Source organism: Haliotis rufescens, unplaced genomic scaffold (genome assembly GCF_023055435.1).
Source record: "Haliotis rufescens isolate VD_foot unplaced genomic scaffold, xgHalRufe1.0.p SCAF_2, whole genome shotgun sequence".
Taxonomy (NCBI): domain Eukaryota; kingdom Metazoa; phylum Mollusca; class Gastropoda; order Lepetellida; family Haliotidae; genus Haliotis; species Haliotis rufescens.
In genome coordinates this window covers 57,608,569-57,624,637 of record NW_025963890.1, presented here as the reverse complement: position 1 = coordinate 57,624,637, position 16,069 = coordinate 57,608,569, and the positions used below count along the sequence as shown (strand labels likewise).

At 38.2% G+C, this 16,069-nt stretch overlaps 1 protein-coding gene across 12 annotated transcripts in view; it reads left to right on the top strand.

Moving 5' to 3' along the window:
* The window catches only part of LOC124141427 (microtubule-actin cross-linking factor 1, isoforms 1/2/3/5-like), a 261,785-nt gene that overhangs the window by 65,078 nt on the left and 180,638 nt on the right, over positions 1-16,069 (top strand). The window lies entirely within an intron of this gene.

Sequence of the window (16,069 nt, the reverse complement as noted above, 5' to 3'; positions counted from 1 at the left end):
GTAAAATAACTACACGTTGAGATAAAACAACTAGTCCCTTCAAGATGTTAACTTGATTCAGACTAATGCACAAGTGGATGTGTCTACCCCTGGTCTATTTTGTTGTTGTCTGTTTATGAACATTAAGAAGTTAAGTCAGGAACATTGCCAATCACATCATGGAGACATCATTTCATCGTTGAAAGAATCCAGGAACTGCCTCATGATTGAATAGTGTTGTCATTTTAGTTCTATTCTGAATCCTACCCCTTTGATCTTTTAACAAATACCTCAACAAAATTAAATTGCATTTTAATCATGCTTAGCATGGTATTATTTTCACAAAGGTGAAGTAATGCTATTGAATCTTATCCTCAGTGTTGTCCTATTAAAGCTCTCTTGCCCAATTGATTTGTCAGATTTATTCAATTAATTGGAAAGGAGTGTTTTTCAATTATCTCACAAGATCCCTAAATTTGAAAGGTTGAGTATGTTATCAATCTGAAGCCTCTCTGACGCTATTCATCCGGTAGTTTATTCAACATTAATTGGACTGCAAATGAGAAGTCATCAGTTAAATTGCCATTGGAGGTTTATTGCAGTCGTAACATTGTGTAATCTCTGCTTGTACATTTTGAAGTTTTTATGGGTTCCTCAGATTGAGGAGTTGAAGAAATGGACACTCACACTATGTCTATTGTTAATTGTCCAGTAAGACCAATTACTTGTGATTTATGAGGTTTTTGGGGTTGGGGGTAAAAACAGTGTTGGATTGGTCAATAGGGATCAGAGGCAAGCGTTGCATAATGAAATTGATGGAGCAATTACATATATAAAAAGATTGATTCAGTTTTGCAAATTAGGCAGTCTTAAGGGTTTGATGTGACGGGGTAATTTTATTTGAAGCATGTCAAGTTTCTTGTTAAGGTGCTATTTTTGTTCAGTATTAAATGTTTTTTAGGTTGATTTTGAGATGTTTTGATCACATGCTAGTAAATGTTGTCTGTGTTTGTCTCTCTGCTCAGTTTACTTGAGATCCCATTGCTTTAGGCTGATGTGAAATTCTTCAATTTTAGTGTTGTTGCGGTTTGCTCAAGACTACTCTTCTCAATCATATTTACACAGCAAATGCAAACCCTTTTTAGGGTTGGATATTCAAGAACTTCGAAATATAATCTATATACATCTTGCGTGTATGCCAAGATTTAGACATTTAATTCCTACATTTTAAAGTTGTGTGTATGTATATTTCTTACCAAAATCTATTGCTTAACATTTTAAGGAGATATGAGATCATTATTCAATGGTCATGTCATGTAGTTGCCAGTGAGTCAATCTTTCATTATTACGTATTCTGTTTTAAATGTAAAAAAACCTCGTATATAAAAATGCTAGCAACATCCTTGCTCGTGACCCTGAGGGTAAGGGTACAGTTGCGTCCCAGGGGTCCTTCTGACCTCACTGACCCCCATACTTATAGTGTTAAGTACTGAAGAATCTCAGTCGGTGGCCATAAGCTTTGGTGGCTCAAGTGGCAGTAAGAAGGTTCTGAATTGGTTTCAACAGACCTTATATAAATCTGACAAGATGTTTATGTTTGGTGCTACAGGTAGATTGGCCCCTGTAGATTAATAGGTGATAATTGGAGGTGTGCTGTCCTTGTTTATTGGGTAGGAGGTCCCCTGGAAGGCGAAATGGGTCAGTGTGACATTTATTGCTTTGTGATGGTTTTGCTTGAGTTTTGAGGTATTTCAATTAGAATGTGTTAGTCTTAAAGGGGTTAAGGAGTGACAGTGAGAGTAAGGGGTTAATACCCATAGGCAGTTTATATAGAGGAGGGACTAGGATTATAGGGATTAACTGAAGGTATTAGGGTAGGGACTTCTAACAGATGGAGATCTGGGTCTTTGTATGCCGTGTAATGTCAACATGTTTTTCTTCATGTGTTGTCATGATGCAATATTTTGATTTGGGGGTATTAATTTGCAGTAAGCTTGGACTAATATGTTTAACTTTAAAGGATTAGGGTGGAAAGGGTTAAGTTGCTCGATTAATGTTATATTACAATTCTTCTTCTTATGCTATAGATCTATAAATGAGTGTGGATATATATGCTTTGAAACATTTTCCTTTGGTTGTTTGTTGCACTCCGCAATATTTCAGCTATATGACAGCGGTCTGGACCAGTTGATCCTGTGATTGACATCATGAGCATCGATCCACACAATTGGGATATGATGGCTTGCATAAAAAAAAGTCAGTGAGCCTGACCACCCGATCATGTTAGTCGCCTCTGATGACAAACATAGTCGCCTTTTATGGCAAGCTTGGGTTGCTGAAGACCTATTCTACCCCGGATCTTCACATTTAGCACTCAGTTATGAAGATGGTTGATACTTGAAAAGTCTGTTCGTATGAATGACTTTTGATGACATTCACCGAGTAATGAAAAGACTTAAAGATTTTTGCTTCATGCATCAGTGACAAAAATGATGTTCGATGCAATTCCCTATTTTGACTTGTACCACATGTTGCTGTGTATTTTCAGATAAACAATTGACTTGCCTTTGCATGTGTTTGTGACAGGTGCCACCAGTGTGGCAGGATACACTCACCTTTTTGTGAAAACCTGGTATCATCACCATTTGATAGTGATTCATAAACACAAGCTCATAATGCTGATGGAATTTCCTTTGATTATGGAAATGGTTTTGAGGCTTTTATTTTTGTGACAGATGTTAAAATATTTGGTGAATATTTCTTTATATATGTTCATCACAATATGAGGATTTTGTTTTTCTTTCATACAGTTCCCTTTTTATATCTGCATGGGTTTGATGTCCCACATGGGTACAATGTGTGAAACCCATTATTGTTATTTCCCCAATGTAAAATGATGGGATTATTGCTAAAAACAGCATAAAACCATGCTCACTCACTCTTTTAATTACCGAGTGGCAGTGCTGTGAGTAGATAGTAAATATGATGTTATTCCCTTCTTCATTAATTGACAAATGACAACTGACATCAGTGCACATTGTAAGTGTTTAAACTCAGGTGGATAGGACATAAAACTAATTTCATTACAAAAACCAAAAGCTTTTATTTGGGGAAAACAGTCTAATCACCAAACCACACTGCCTCAAGGCTATTTCTTTGTGGCTCAAGACAATTTTATCAGTGAAAAGAGAGACTTAAGAATCATTATCTTGCAGATGGTGGGGATGAAGGAGACTAAGTGATGACATTCTATCGGAATTGAACCTTGGAAAACCTGCAATTCCTGCTTTTCTGAAAGCAACTGTTCATTACGCATGTTATAGCATGGCACTCGCAGGATGTGGCATGATTGAGCATGACACATGCTCTGTAAAGGGTGAGGAAAAATGAAACTTCATGGCTTTCTTTCCTCTGTCGTGTGACAACATTGTGTAGTGTTTTCTTAGGGCCGGATACAAGTTCCATGCTTTGCTGGTCCACAACAAATGCTGACTCTCTTCTGAATCAAAAACCGTGGCCAATTTTTTGTGGGAGCCTGAGGCTGAATGTTTAGTGACAGATGAGTGGTTTAATGACTACCACAATGCTGTGTTGTGGGGTATATGGACTGCTGCCTGACAGGACGAAGCAGCCTGGGACCACTTGCATGATCAAGGCACTCATGTGTCTTTTCTAAAAGTTATTTTAGTTGTAGATATCTTTGAAGACATGAAGGAATCTTCGGTCACGCACTGACTATTTGCTTTAAACCTGTTTCCTGAATATTACCACTTGTAGTTGAAGGGCTATTTAAGATGGGGCCTATGTTTAGTTTGACCTTCATTAAGGGACTCCTTCCATTGCCATACAATAATTATCTTTGGGAACCAGTTATGTTTGATTTATGACACCTGTGAATTGATAAATCTTTTTTGGCCAGGATGAGACTCTTTCTTTAAAATTTATGGACCAGGTATTGCATAAGTCTGTCATACGAACCCTGAAACAAATACAGTCCATGCAAGTCTATGATATTCAGCAAGTCTAGATTGCTGAAGTATCAGTGTCTGAAAATGAAGAGTCTCTAGACTCCTTTTTATTATATTTCATAACTATAATTCAACAGCTGTTTTTATCCATAAAATATGTTCATTTCAGAGACTAGATGTTAGTCTAGGTATTGCATTGCAATGTTTATCTCCAACACTGCAGTCAGTGTAACAGCCTTAGAAATTGTGGCGTTTACAAGACTAGTCCAGAGAACTAGTGTTTTTTAGTAGTAGTCTTGGACAAGCGGACAAGCAAAACACTGGTGTAAGTATACGGCAGATTTGACAACGGAATGAAATCTGAAAGAAGACAGATTGTGTAATAATGCCATTAAGCTTTTATATGCCGCTTTTGTGACCGTTAATAAACCTTCATATTTGTATTTCAAATGCTCTTGTCCTTGAAACGAGTATCAAGAAGGTTTGGTCTATACCTTCACCTGCTTGAATGGCTTTACTGTTTCTTGGAAGCACTTTTTGATGTTACCCCCTCCACAACTGTACAAGGTAAATTTTCTTGATGAGTAGATGGCAAATACCTATTTGTTCCCTGCCTGACTTACACCATCAGAGGCTCCTGGGGTCCTGAGTGCCTGACCGGGCTGAACCCTGATGAGGTCATTATAGTAGGTGGAAACACCTGGCTTAGAGTGACATCTTGATTGACTCTTGCTTAGATGAACACTGAGTACCGGCTACTGTAATTTACAGCCAGGAAGAGGGGACACCTGGGAAGGAAGAACAGGGGGTCTACATCATCTGATGGTATTGATTGCCATGGTTACGGGACACTTTCGAACATTGGGAATTTTTAAAAAAATGGGAACATCAGTCATGTTAATCAGAATTCTGATGCTTGTATACATGTTTGTATTGACGGAAGGAGTGAGTCAGAGTCAGAGTGAGTGAGTGATTCTCCTGGAGCAACAAGTACATTGTAATTACCGCAATTGCTGTAATTAATGCCCTGCCCATACACACCCTTCCAGTTTTGGATGGTGGCCCAACTGCCATCTGACATTTTTAAATGCCAAGGATTCTAATGATGTTGGTCCCTCATGTATACAGTTTATACCCTTCAGTAACCCTTTGTGTGGTGATACATGATAATATGAGACATTAGGTCCTGTCTATTTGATATGAGTGTAATATTAACACCTATCTTCCTTCATACAATGTATTGTGGTAATAGAATTGGCCTCTCCTGAGACAGTTTATCCCCAACAGCACCCGGGTGTATGGTGATATATATGGGAGACATTTGTGGTTGTCTATGTGATATTAGCATGATATTAACACCCAAGTTCCAACACACTTGTGAAACTGACAACGTTTGGTGATAGACATCTGAGCTATTAGGGTGTTATCACTGTGATATTGACACCTTCACACTAGTGCCATGAACAGTGTAGCTATTGTTGTGGGTACAGACCCCTGTAGAGGGAGACATGTGTCCCCACACTGACCCATGTATATCGGCCAGGGCATCAAGTGTTGTCAACACTGCTATTGACATGTCTCAACGCCCTTGTCATGAGTGAGTCAGCATCACTTAGTGTGACAGCATCAACACAGGACAGAGTTGCAATGTTGCAGTACTAGACTGGTGCATGTGTAGTTTTAGTGACCTTCAGAAACAACTATAGTCGACATGAGTAACCAATCAATGTTATGGTGTCATCGGACCTGCTTGTATGGAACCTGAAAATATATCAGAAAGTGTGGACCATTGTTTATTAATAATAGCTGTCATTGTGGCCAGCCATTGCTGCAGCATTAAATAGAGACAACCACAACGAGGACTTGCTGATGCATTGACTTGATTTGAGAAATAATAATCTGAAAATGTGTGAATCTTTTTGATATTTTGGAACCTGAGCATTTATGCATACCACACATAACTTGAATGATACACAAAGCCTACTCGTTAAACAATTATTGTGTGTTTCATTTGGGGGAGTCTGCCGACGGGCCACCTTCATATGACTGGAATATTGCTGAGTGAGCATAAAACAACAAACAGACATGACATCATTGTTCTTTGTAGGAAGCATGTAGATAGAGCCTTCTGGAAGCAAGCTGTTAGAATCTGCTCCATGGCCGAGTCATCAGGGTGTTGTCCATCATGTCCACAGAGCTCCAGATAAGCTTTTGGTGTTGTGGGTATTTTACCCATGCATTTTAAAATCATTGGGTATCAGTAATTCTATCTGCGTATTCAAATTTCTGTTACCCACTAGTTTTTACACATGTGGGTATTTAAGTTAAATATTTAAAAACACTATTCATCTAGCCCCTGCAAACTGGTGTCGTGTGGGTTCGAGAGCTTTATTGGACTCAAAAATACCACGATACTTCCACACGAAAGTATGATGGCAAATGATCATGATGTAACTGTCATCGTGGAGTTTGGCATTTTACTGCGTATTTCTGCATTTCTGATGCGTATTTCACGCAGATACGCAGCTTATCTGGAGCTCTGTGTCCATCACCGATACAAACATACCGTAGAAGACTGTCGCCCGCCATGACTCGTGTGAGGTCACTAAGGTTACAGGACAGACACCTCACAAAGGCTGATTATCTTTGTTGTTATCTGATTGTGGGGTATATTGGGCTATGTCAGGAAGTGTTATGATGTGATGATTTGTTTATCACTTGATACTGGAGCTGATACGTCAATGATTTCATGTGGTAGGAATTTGTCAAGAGCCCAGACCTGGAGGCTACTGTTTTATGGGAAGATTAATCTGTATTGTAGACATGCCAGGAATGTCTTTTATCAGAACATTTGTTCCCTGTTTGACGCGCCTTGATGTATTGATTTCATAGGATGAAACTATCAGAAATATCGGAAAGTTTGTTTTGAAGAAATTGGTTGTCAGATCGGTGTAGATATATGTGATTTCATTATAAACAATTTTGTAACCATGAACAACTTGACCTGTGGACAAACTGGTCATGTGTTTTGGTCAATTTGGTTTTGCTTGTCTGTCAACGATGAATCTGCCTCTGTATAAGGGATGGTATCTTTGCTTCATGGTTCTCAGTCCTTCGAGACTCCTAGAGGGGATTGCAGAACAGATTAGCTGCCAATACCACAAGCCTTTAATAAAAAATTACATAAAATGTGGATTGGGTTGTTGCAATGTGTGTTGGATTGTTTGTTTAACAGCCGCACTCAGCAATAGTCCAATATGTGGCAGCAGTCTGTAAATAATTGAGGCTGGACCAGACAATTCAGTGATTGATGTTATGATATGAGCGTCAATCCCCACAATTTAGATATGATGACATGCATCAACCAAGCCTGACCACCGATCCTGTTAGTAGCCTCTTACGGCAAGCATGGGTTGTTGAAGACCTGTTCGGTGTGTAAAGGCTGAATGTGCATATTCCCCATGTCATGGATGGGGGTCAAGTTACTGACCACTAGTTTGTCTGATCCAGAATTAAACCTTGGTACTGACATCAACACTAAGCAAAGTTCCATAAATCACAATTTCTTCAAGATCGTTGGACTGAATCTGAAACTTATTTTATGCTATTATATTACATAAGATATAATGTGGGAATAAGAAATCAACTCCAGGCATATCAATGTGTGATTGTGCTTTATACACAGACCTTTTTCCACCTGTTCAAATAAAGAAAAATGTTGTTTTATTTGGGGTTGACATGAATTATGTAGGATCATATTGGGAATAGGACCTGTAGTATCCATGAATGGTAGGAGCTTTGTGTAGATCAATGCTCATGATGTCGATCACTGGATTGTCTGTTCCTGACTTAATTATTTACAGACAGCCATCAAACACCAAACAAAGAAACAAACAAATCAGCCAACGATTAGCATTCTTGTGTCAGTCAGCCTGGGAAAGGCCTTATTTTTTTACATTTGTCATGTTTTATACCGAAAATAGTAAAACTGCAGTTAATAACCTGTTATATGATGGTTAGGTCTGATCGGAACACATGTAGTCCATTGTTAATGCATGATTGCAGAGGTGGTGGTGATGGTGCCCGTTTCCTGATGTGTAGCCTTTGTGCAGCCATTGTTATATTCCCGTTTGAAATTAACGATTGAAACGGGGCACAATGTCAGACATACGTAATGAGCATTGGCACTGGCCCCAGATTGCCAGGAATGCTGGTTCCATGCTTCAGTCTTGGAGTTGGACAAGTGTCTAGTCTGGCAGTGTGGGAAGAAGAGGAAATATAATAGTGGTTGCCGAGTCTACGGAGAGTACAGTGTTGGACTTCCAGCGTGTGTATTGATTGGTGTACTGGATGAAAAAAGTGGAAGAATGTATGTGGGTCAAGGTGACCTTGCAGAGAGTATTTGTGAGATAATGCAGTAAATTTGAGTGATGGTTGGATTAAGTAAGATTCATTTTTGTCACGATTATGACGTTTATGAATTTGTCTGCAGGAGGGTTGTCAGCCTTGTATTGGAATGTGTTTGTTGTGGAGATCGAGGAGATGGAGGAGATGGGTAGGTTAGTGGCAGGGGAAGGTAGATTGGGGGATGTCGGTGAAAGGGGAGGAGGAAGGATAAAGGCTCAAAAGAAGGGGAGGGTTTTTGGTGATGATGAGAGGGGAGGGTGACTGTCAAAGAGGAGCAAGAGGGGGAGGGAAGGCTGTCAAAGAGGGGCAAGATGGGGGAGGGAGGGAGGGAAAGCATGTCTTGCTGAGGGAAAGTTGGCAGAGGGAGTTAGAGAAGGATATAAACTAAGGGGTTTTGAATGCTGGGGTTTTTGGATCCAGTCTAATGGGTTTTTTTATTTCTTAGGGAGTGCTGGAGAAAGCTAAAAGATAATTAATTAAAGTAAACTACGGTTAAGATGAACTCGAAGGGACCACTAATTTTAGTTCGTAATAACCGTAGTTCGTTAAAAGCTTATATACAGCATTTATACATCAAATATATCGGTTTGTTCGTTGTAAGCGTTTGTTATAAACGTAGTTTACTGTACTGGGTCAGAGGAAACATTTGGGTCTTTGGAGCTGGCTAAAGGCTAATGGCCTTAAGGGGTTGGTTATCAAAGAATGCTGGCTTTCTAAGGAGCTAGCTAAATGCTAATGGATTTAAAGGGGTTTTGCCTTGCTCTTGGAGACTACAAATGTCTACTGGGATACAAGAGTTGTCAGGGAGTGCTTAGTAGGGCTCTTCGTCCATGGAACTCAAGGCTAAGATATAGAATAGTGGTTGTCAGTTAAACATGAATGCTTGTATCATGGGAAGCGATGCATTGTAAGAAATAGTGAAAGATAGGATTGTCACCTGTGAAATAAGGAGGTTAAGGAAAAGGGGAAGCCTGAAGCTTGGTCTCTTAAAATATATAGTTTTGATAGAAACAGCTCCTTTTATATTGAAAAGGAGCCCTTGTGAGATGGGTGATTCAGAACCTGAACCTGTGGAATATCTAGACTTGCTTCTTTTAGGGCTAAGCATTACATTAAGGGCTGGGCAACAGCGAGATGATAAGGTTTGGACTGAGACAGACTGGAAAAGATATAAGTATGAGAAGAACGATAGAACATGTTGACAGACTGTACACAGGATCTCAAGAATTAGAGTGGGAAATGCTGGAGATATACGTTCAAATACGTGTGTAAAGCGGAGATGTTTATCGATTCCACCCAATTCCACAGACTTGATTGACGTGTGTCATGATGAAAAGAACAAAGCTGGGTCGTTACTGGACAAAGAATTTGCTGAACAACAATCAGTGATGTCTCTACTTGATCAAATCCTCTTAAGTTGATGAGCAGTATTGATTTGTCCCTCGGCTGCCATAACTTCTCCAAGTCTACCTTCACAAGGAAGACATTGCTTGTATGACATGAAAACAGCATTGCAAACAGAAACACATGGCCTTTCCTTTGGTTTATGTATTACTGCTGACAGAACCGATTGTGCATCGTCAGCAATATCACACTTTCATGTTCGTATTAATCTCAGTTATGAGAAAGTAGTGATGTGGAAATTGATCACCTGTGTTATTAATCATCTGGGAACGGGGTGTTGCATATTTCATAGGAAAGATCTAATGTCAGTCAGGAATAAGTCGTCAGTAGCAGTAAAACAATGAAATAAATCTGAATATGATCGCAATAATCCATTCTGGTAATAAACCTCTGCCTTCATAGTTCCAGGTCGCGGTGACCTAGACGTTGGTTATTACCATTAGAGTGTGGAGCATATTGCATGGGGTCAATTGAGGAATAATGAAATGCATATCATTGTTTTCTGTGCCGCATAGGATGGATTATATAGATTTATCAGTGGTTTACAGTTACATCTGTAGGTGATATCGGATGTAATAAATTTCAGTATGCGTTGGACATTGACGTTATTCTATGCATGATGATAATGGTAATTATTGAGTTATTATAAACATATTGATATCTGGCAAGAACTTATGTCAACTGGATTGTGATGGTATTGAATTTTATATTTTAGAGTTTTTCATAATTTTCTGATAGATCATTGCAGGTAGGGGATCATAATTTCCTTTTTGATCATAATATTGATGACAGACTAAACAAATTCTTCCGGTTGGTATATAGAATAGATGCCAATGTCTGTATCAATCAATCAAATTGGTTCTATCTACATATGGCAGATCTAATTACTGGAACCCTGGGTGTTAATTACAGTAATCACTTCAACTGTATTGGGTCAATAATTGTACTTAATATCTTGTTTACAACTTGTGTGAATAGGAATTGAATCTTTGTTCTACTTTTTGTTTACCACAATTTATGACTTAAATTCCAAAATGAAATATTAGGCATGAAGACATTTATTGTTTGTTTCTGATGGAGATTTCCATCATTAAATTACTTTTGACATGACTATCGGGAGCAGGAAACTATTCAATCTTAGGCACAAGAGCATTTATTTCTATGACTATGGACCCTTTTTCACATTCTTTTTATGTTCATATATAATTGTCTCTGAGTCTTAAAAAATAGGGGTCACTGCGATTTGCTGTTCAGAGTTGCATCCCTTGGACACGCCAGAAACCTATGATTGTGGGTTCGATGCCCGGTTTGCTCCAATTATGTTTCTAGGTTTGTCAGCACCATACCTGTGCTCATAGGTTTCACTGAAGTGGTAAATGTCTGAGACATCGTCACGATATGGCTGAAATACTGCCGATGTGACGTTAAATATTGACTCACTCACATCTGAGACTGCATCACTTCAGGCTTTCCTCCCACATTAAGCTTACATGCTGCGGTATAACTGTTAAAAGCGGCATTAAACCCAACTCACTCTCTCACTCACTCACATAAAAAATAAGCAATAAGAAATGAAAACTTACATATGTTAAGGCTTTCAGTATCAGAAATGGCTCTTATGGAAAGGTTTTCGTACAGCAATATATATCCTTTGGGAGTGAAATTCATCCTTATTGATCCTAAAAAAATTTCCAGACTACATAATCTCGTCCTACAATCCAGACTAAATTGATATCATTTTATTAGCTACAGTGATGTACAGTGACATATATACATTTCATATCCACCAAGAAGATGGCAATCATTTCATGTCTCCCAGGGGGGATAAACCTGTATATTTCCCCGCCTACATTGTTGTAGGTATCAAGGAGAATAAGGCTGTTGCCCATGTAGCTGGAATGCCGCCTACATATCCCAGATTCCCAAGCCTCATTCTCCCCTTTGTACTCGTATATTGCGAGCCACCTAGATAAATAATGTCACTGACATGTCGGTATAACACAGAAGGTTGCTATTAACTAGGGATACATTTCAGGGATGGAGGCAGGTGGATTTTGATAGGGACTGTCTTGTGTAACAATGATTAAGTGATGATTGCATATGGAGGTGTTGTTAATTGAACAACCCTGTTGTTAATGCACCCAAGTTTTAATGAGTCAAATTATTTGAGGTTTAGTATTGCTTTGTGCATCATGAGATTAGGAAATATGTTAAAAAGGGATGAAGGAAGAGAGAATAGAGTTTGAAACTTTAGGAATCAGTTTGCAGTTAATCAGTTGTTGAATTGATTTAGGAGATTGAGAGTGAAGAGGTTTGACAAGTTAATCAATCTTGTAGTAAGTTTATGGTAAAATACCCAAAATAGACATCAGAGATTTTGTGGGATTTGTACCTTGGCCTTTAATGTGATTAGAGAAACACATTAAACACTGGGCTACAGAACTCTTCAATTTTAAACAGAAAACATACTTTTTTAATGATTCCAGACTTTTTGTATTTAGTAATATGGCTGTAATTATGTTGAATCATCAAGTAAATATATATAATTGAAACACAATATGGCAGTCTAAATGTTGTAGGAAAGCTGATACAGGTCACATTGACCTTCAAAGTTCGTTTCAAGGCTTCTGTTCCTAATTGAAAAGCACATTGCTGCACTAGCTCATTGTGAAGCACAGGGAAAAGAAACCAAATTCTTCCAGATGTAATTACATCGTTGAATATGGGATGTCCGAATGGATGAGATGCTTTCCTCCTGCATGAAATATATCGTATATAGCATGTACATTACTTTAAGTGCCACATGTCTGTGAAATTGACAGCAAAGAAGGATGATGTAGGCCTAATGTGATGTGGTCTATATACAATTTATACACCATCTGCGACTGTCACTGTGTTATATATTGTTATAAATTAGGATGAATACCATCTTAAGGGGAGATAAATGATACTTCATGTCAGATAATGTAAGATGGGTCATGGAGTAAATATGGATTACGTTTGAGATAAACATTTGCAATTGACATGTTATATACACATATACTGCTTGTATTACACATTTGCTCTTTTGAGGTTGAAAGAAACAAAATGCAGACATCTGCTTTCCAGATAGGACTAAATTGGTTAATAAACATGTCACAAATAATTTTATTCATTATTACAAAAACTAGACTATGGAATTAAGATAAATAGGCTATATAATTATTTTTAGATGTTGAAATTAGTTTCTATTTGATGTAAATTGTTTCATAAGGGAATAAGAGCCACACCTCTGTTGATATTCAATATCACTCAAATATGAAATCAGCATCAATTATATTCTGCCATGCATACTTTGATTGTAATGTATTTGGATTGCTTTCAAAGAAAATGACTGCAAAGACTGGTTGATTTAAGAATAACAATGAAGCCCTGAGTTAAATTGTGAAGTAAATGTTGTACGGCATCATTCCACAGATATTTTCATTCTAAACATTGTTGTGCTTCAAAAGGATGCCTCAGTGGTTTCTTATTCAAATCAATTCAAGAGAACAGACTTTTGTCTTTTTTTCATATACATGCATTTGCAAAGCATGAAGGCGATAAGTGTCTGTCCTTGCGACAGGTGCTGTGATCTCTACGTACATGATGTATGTCAGAGTTTATTGCATGTGATTAATATGGAATTGACAAGTTGGTGAGGGTATAAGTTTCAGGTGGATAAGGACAAGGTCGTTGATGGCACAGTTGTAGAACCTTACAGTAAAACATGTTATGTGCTGGTTTTAATACCAAAGTTACCACAAAGGTGCAAGTATTGGAAAGTTATTCCACTCAACCTATCTTCACTTAGGCCGCACATTTTTTATTTTTCATTTCACGGAACCACCACCCCGACTGAAAAGCAGCCTGTCAAAGAAATAAGTTAAAACATAAAAAGCATGGCCTTATGGGTAGTTTATAAGTGTTATGAACTAGTGAGCTGTTTTGTCCATGGGTTCTGATTGGTTCATTTTCTGGAACACTGACTGACTGTTCTCCAAAATGTTATAAAGATATTTTTCAATTTTGGTCATGTTATTGAGGAATGTCCTATCATAAGTTGCTAAAACCATGAAAATATCAAAATGGCATTTGTCTCCCCCAAAGCCACCCAACACAACCCTACTGGAGCTTATTAGGTTAGTCTGTCTTACAGACCCTGATACATTTATATCAACTACAGCCCATGCAAGTCTATAATGTTTGGCAAGTAGAAAATGAAGAGAATTACTGGGCTCCCTTTTTATTAGATTTTTATTAAGATAACTGAACAACTGTTTTTTTCTGTACGATATGTTCATTTCAGAGACTATATGTTAGTCTACTTATTAGGTGTATGTTTTAGTTGTTCTGTCTGCTGGAGGTGAATCTCATGTTAATAATTTTCCCATAATGCAATCCACAATACCTCAATACAATTGTTTAAATATATCGCCGATAGAGTCTGATCGATTGCTTTAACAGTTTGCCTGTTAACATTTTGTAATCAACATTGCGATCAAACCCATTGCTAACTCTTTAGTGTGGTGCTGCTATTATGGTGCAATAGTCGTTCGAATTAATGGTGGATATATCAATAATGGTGAAAGGGTGCTGACACAAATATATCCATCTTCAAACACTTAAAAGTTTTGTAAAGCAAGTCAGGACTGAGAAATTAATAATGTTCCAAAATACTAGCCTCATAATTTATTGATTGTTATTCTTGTGAGTATTGAACAACTGTTACACATTCCAATTCAGCCATGTTTTTGTAGACTTCCCTGTAATGGAGTCATGTTAGGCTAAAAAATAATAATAGTCTTGGTTCTCAGGCACCCCCTGCATCATAAAGTCCACTGCACATTTTGTTTATATTTCCATTTTTGATTCATTTATTTTTTAAATCCATAAATATTTCAAGTCCAACGCCAGTCAAATACACTATTCCAGATTTTTACTCGTCAAGGAATACATTAATGTAGGGAGGTCCTTTCCCAGGTTGATTGTACACAACTGTTTATTTGGTTACATACTAGTTTGAACAACCCCCCCCCCCCCCCCCCCCACATCCCCAAAAAAGAAAAAAAAACCGCCCGCCAACACTATATTTTCGAAAACCATTGCCTGAGAACCAATTCTTTTATTCTTTTAAGCCTTAAAGGGTGAAGGAAGTGAGTATGTCACGTGACCATGTTCTGAAGATATGCCATTCAGACAGGAACAGACCAGTCTTTAGTCAGCATGATAACTTGAAGATCTGCTTTTAATCACACCCAGTCTAGATGATAAGAAATCTATGTAGCTATTGTCCGCTGTAGTATGTTTTTTAAAAGCTGAGAAATTTATTGCCTAATAAAAGATTTGGCATTGAGGGTATAAAACAAGGACTATGACATGGTATGGCAGGAGGCTAGCACTATTAAACAGAATTAATCTTGACAAGTACATGCAGACAGACATGCATACATTCATGCATGTTACATAAGTTCAATAATCTTGAATGCAACGTTTAACCCCATTTAACCTCACCTCACCTCACCTCACCTCACCTCACCTCACCTCACCTCACCTCATCTCACCTCACCTCACCTCACCTCACCTCACCTCACCTCAAATCACCAGGCACTGCAGTAGTACAAATTCCTCAAGTACTTTGTATTCAAACTTTGAAATCAAAAAGATCTGTTAGATCTCTGCAATTAACACATCAGAGAGCTGTTCTCCATTCTTCCCTGCACGACACTGTCTACACATCTACATTTACTTCGACCGAACTTTCAACTCAAGTCCCATGTTGATGTGGTTTCTTTCTTAGTACCATGATATAAAGGTTGTGACAAGGCTGTTTGAGTTTGGATTTATCAGATATTTGTTCAGCATAAAAATTCAACTTGGGTTTACTTGCGGTGGAAATCAATGTAAGGGGTTGTGACCTGCACACACAGCAAGGGTTTGAAGTCAGATATCTACACTCGTCGTAAACCACAATGTTAGCTAGTAGCTTCTTCCATGCCTTAGTGGGGATTACTTTCAAAATCTGAAGTCACCTCTTCAAATATGATAAGTAAATTAATAAATAAATAATTTCTTTGATGAAATAGGTTTTGTCAGTTTAGTCCCTGTCCCTGTGGAACCCCAGTGGTCTGTGGCTCAGCAATTGTTGTGCTGAGTTGTCCCCCTTGTGATGTTCTGCTGTTTTGATGTTTGAATCTCAATTTTCCACTGATAGTGAGTCTTCATCTGTCAGCACCATACCTGTGCTCCTGGCCTTCATAACTGTCTGCCACCTTGGGCTTTCTTCCCTCCTA